Raw genomic sequence first — 5247 nt, 5'->3', positions numbered from 1 at the left:
AAATTAGAAAATACACCTATGCATGGTAAAGGAACACGTGAATAGTGCCATGCATGGTTCAAAATCACTTAAAATCAACTCATGAGCAAGATTGGATTGGAATTTTGCATGTATGATGCACCAAATTTGAATTATGCATTTTCCCTCCAAAATGCACTTGAATGTACAAATGATCATGTGAATGATTTTCATGCAATGCAATGATGGATTTGGAAAGTGTTGGTCACAAGGAGAAAATTTCAAAAAGAGGGACTCAATTTGGAGTTTTGTAGCAAAAGTTATGGCATTTTGAAGTTCCAAGCACACTTTGCAATCATTGGATCATAACTCCTCAACCATTCATCAGATGATCATGATCTGGGACTTTTTGGAAATGGGAGATAAAGATATTCAACCTCTATGTTGACCAAAAATTCATTTGAAACTTCTTTGATGTTGGAAAGTCAAGTTGAATGTGAACTAAAAACTTGCCATTTTTGGAAACTTGAAATTATAGGTCACTTTCCATTTTGGGAAACTTTTGATTTGGCTTCAAAATCTTCAAGATAGAGGTTTGACATGATGATTAGGCCTTGTTTGAACATGAATGGGATGTCTCAAATCATTTCCCACACCTCAAAGCCTTCAATTGACTGCACAGTTGATCATATGGTCCTCAGATGACCTTGGCAATGCCTGATGAATTTGAGCTTCAACCTCTTGGGGAATTTGATCCAAAATGAACCTCTAGCTCATATAAGCTCAATATAATGCCATGTGGTCCTCATACCAAGAAAATACCATCTGCTCTTGCTCAAAATGAACCTCTTGGTGACGTATCCTGCTTGACCTACGCTGGTCTTGTTCTACTTGAGCAGGTTGTTCTTCCACAACTAATTGTGTTTCCTGCTCTAATTCCTCCATAGGTGTATCAATGCTTTGCGATTCTTGAATTTCTTCAAGCTCTACTTTCCTCCCACTGGTTCCTTTGGAAATAAAATCCTTTTCTAGGAAAACTCCAGTTCGAGCGACAAACACTTTGCCCTCAGAAGGATTGTAGAAGTAATATCCTCTTGTTTCTTTAGGATACCCCACAAATAAGCATTGGTCAGATTTGGGCTCAAGCTTAGTTGAAATTTGTCGTTTCACATAAACTTCGCAACCCCAAATCTTCATGTAAGACATATGTGGTCTCTTACCACTCCATATCTCATATGGTGTTTTATCAACCTTTTTGGATGGAACACGGTTAAGTGTGTAAGCTGCTGTCAATAGCGCATGTCCCCAAAAGGAGTTTGGAAGATCGGCGTGACTCATCATGGATCGGACCATGTCCAACAGGGTTCGATTTCTTCTCTCAGATACACCATTCCATTGGGGTGTTCTAGGAGGAGTAAGTTGGGATAGTATCCCACACTCTTTTAGATGGTCATCAAACTCTAGGCTTAAATACTCACCACCTCGATCTGATCGAAGAGTTTTAATATTCTTACCTAGTTGGTTTTGTACTTCATTCTTGAATTCCTTGAACTTTTCAAAGGACTCTGATTTGTGTTTCATTAAATACACATAACCATATCTACTGAAATCATCAGTAAATGTGATGAAGTATTGAAAACCTCCTCTGGCTGGTATGTTCAGTGGTCCGCATACATCAGTATGTATGAGGGCCAAAAGATCATTAGCTCTTTCACCTTTTCCTGTGAATGGGGACTTTGTCATCTTTCCAATTAAACAAGATCTGCATGTCTCATATGATTCATAATCAAAAGAGTCCAAGAGTCCATCTTTATGGAGTTTGGAAATGCGTTTCTCATTTATGTGGCCTAACCGACAATGCCAAAGGTAAGTTGGATTTAACTCATTTGGTTTCATCCTTTTAGTATTAATGTTATAAATAGGCATTTCAAGATCAAGGACATATAGTCCATTGTTCATCTGTGCAGTAGCATAGAATATATCATTCAAATAAATTGAGCAACAATTGTTCTTTATTATAAATGAAAAACCAAACTTGTCCAAACAAGAAACGGAAATAATATTCCTGCTAATTGCAGGTACATAATAACAGTTCTCTAACTGAATTATTAAACCACTAGGTAAAGTCAATCCATAAGTTCCTACGGCTAAAGCAACAACCTTTGCTCCATTGCCAACTCGTAGGTCGACTTCACCTTTTGCCAATTTTCTACTCCTTTTTAGTCCCTGCACATTTGTACAAATGTGAGAACCACATCCAGTATCTAATACCCATGTCACAGAAGTAGATAAATTAATTTCAATAACAAAAATACCTGAAGTTGAAGTCTCTACTCCATTCTTCTTATCTTCCAGGTACTTTGGGCAGTTTCTCTTCCAGTGTCCGGTTTTACCGCAATGGAAGCAGGTGCCTGCTTTTGCTATGCCTCCACTAGGTTTCAAAGCAGCAACGGTGGGTTTGGGTTTGACAACTTCCTTGCCTTTCCCTTTATCACCCTGCTTGATGGGCCTTTTGTTCTGTCTCTTTCCATTTCCGATCATCAGAATGGACTTCCCTTTTGACTTCAGATTCTGCTCAGCCGTTCTTAACATGGCTAGCAGCTCAGGAAGCGATTTGTCCATATCATTCATATTGAAATTTAGGACAAACTGACTGAATCTATCTGGCAACGATTGCAAGATCAAATCAGTCGCAAGTTCCTTTCCGAGGGGAAAACCCAGTCTGTCAAGGTTTTCCACATACCCAATCATCTTGAGTACATGGGGACCTACAGAGGCTCCCTCAGCTAACTTGCCTTGAAAAATAGCTTTTGAAACTTCAAACCTCTCATGCCTTGCTTGCTCTTGATAGAGCAGCTTCAGGTGTTCGATCATATCGAATGCTGACATGTTCTCATGTTGCTTTTGCAATTCTGAGTTCATGGTAGCTAGCATGAGACAAGCAGTTTCATTGGCATCATCGACATGCTTCTTATAAGCATCTCTTTCTGCCTTAGGTGCAGAACTAGGAGGTTCCTCTTCAGGAACAGGTGTCTCCAAGACATACAGCTTTTTATCATGTTTGAGGATAATCCTCAGGTTTCGGTGCCAATCCAGAAAATTTGTCCCAGACAATTTTTCCTTGTCAAGGATCGATCGCAAAATGTTGTTAGAGGTGTTTGTTGTCATGGTAATCTACATAAGAAATAATGAAAATATAAGTATCATTGGCATATTTAATTAGGCCTTTAATTAAACATGCTCCCACTATTTTACTCAAAACAAATGACCCTCATCATCTGATTCGGAAAATCCCGTTGGAAGATTTTCTAGTGGGTTGAGATCCATATTTCACTTCGTTCTAAGTCCGCGTAGGCGGATTACACAAAACTAGGTTATTTAGGTAGGAACTCCTTCCAATTGTATCTCATACAACTCTCAAAAATTTCAATTGGGTGAATAACTCCTTATTCCAATCCATCATATGGATTATTCCCAACCCTTGCTTCTAAACATATATATAATCTTATTATAATTTGTTTAGTTAAGTTTGACCCATTGTTTTAACAGTTGGATATTACAATTATCCCATTGCACCTTACTAATATATAGATCATGCACCTCGCGTAGGCGAAACCTACATTATCCATTACTAGTCTTGATGAGTGTTAAAACTTGGAAAGCATAAACTTAATATTTAATTTGAGGGAATTGCAATTTTTCTGATCTCACCGGCTTGTTTATCATATAAACCGTCTCTCACATGCATCAACATACATTCACATGCATCAACATACATACAAACAAAATGAAACAGTTATGGCCCCTAGCGCAATTGTTCTCCCAAGCCAATGAGAGAACCTAAGCTAACCTATAACGATCTAAGCTTCTCCAAGCAAGATCTTCAAGGTTGTCCTCCTTTCGCACTGACTTCTTTGCTTTCTTCATATCATTACATTACATGAAAGAAACTCGTTTTACATACGAGGGAGTGAGATGAGAAAAGAAGTTACATTTGGGAGATTAAGAGAGAGGCACGACACGCAGGTCGTATTTTAAAAACCCAAAACAAAACAAAGGAAAACTAAGGCCATAACCGATCACCACAAGACAATAATAAACACTTTATTATTATTATTAATTCCTTTAATTAATTAAAATCAAATTAAATTTCAACGACCGATCACACTACGCAGAGTTAGCCGGGGGTCCGCTGCCCGGACAGCGGGAACGGGTGTTCCGCTGCCCGGTCAGCGGACGGTGGTTCAAGGGGGCAGCGCCCCTTGCGGGGTCGAAGGGGCAGCGCCCCTGCTCGAAAATTTTAATGAATAATTCAAAATGAACCTCTAGCTCATATAAGCTCAATATAATGCCATGTGGTCCTCATACCAAGAAAATACCATCTGCTCTTGCTCAGAGGAAAACGTTGAATTGCCTGGCTTGATGACTGCTTAGACTGCAAAACAAATGTTAGATGACATATTTTTGGTGCTTTTGGTTAATGAATAAACAAGAAAAGCAGTGATATATAATGCAAGCAATGCCTGGTGACCTCAAACCACTCACAAAAGATATCCCACCCAAAGGAAAGGAAGGCAAGATGCTCAAAGATCCTTGAGGCTATGCAATGCTATGATATGATGCCATGAGGGATCTTGGGGACAAAATTGGGGTCTTACAAGGAGGAAGGATCCTTTTCAACACCATATCTCCCACCTGATACACACGAGGTCGTACCTTCCGGTCAAAAGCACGCTTCATCCGCTGCTGGTACAACTGCCCATGACAAATGGCCGCCAGCCTCTTTTCCTCAATCAGGCTCAACTCTTCATACTGAGTCCTTACCCACTCAGCTTCTTCTAATTTCACGTCCATCAGGACTCTCAACGACGGAATCTGAACCTCAACCGGTAACACGGCTTCCATCCCATACACCAGCGAGAAAGGCGTGTAGGAGAATTGCCATCCAAGGCGCAACGGAATTTAAATTTTTTCTCCATTAGTGATCCTTACGAATGAGCATGATCAGTGATAGAATCGTTACCTCTTGTGGCGATTCAAACCTTTGGTGCAGATCTTTGATAATGATCGAATCCTTTGAAGCAAATCCACGGGGCGATCACGAACGTTGAATGATGACAACGTCTCTACTCAATCCACACGAACGGATTCCTTCAATCGCAGTGCTAGCTGTTTGTGAATGAAGGCTTTGAGTGAGGGAAAGAGAGATACGAAATTCCAACTCTTCAGTTGTGTTGTATTCCCTTACAAAGCTTCTGCACAAGAGCTCTATTTATAGAACCACTTGTG

Source organism: Lathyrus oleraceus, chromosome 4 (genome assembly GCF_024323335.1).
Source record: "Lathyrus oleraceus cultivar Zhongwan6 chromosome 4, CAAS_Psat_ZW6_1.0, whole genome shotgun sequence".
In the NCBI taxonomy this organism is placed as follows: Eukaryota; Viridiplantae; Streptophyta; class Magnoliopsida; order Fabales; family Fabaceae; genus Lathyrus; species Lathyrus oleraceus.
Note: the sequence above shows the minus strand (reverse complement) of the source record.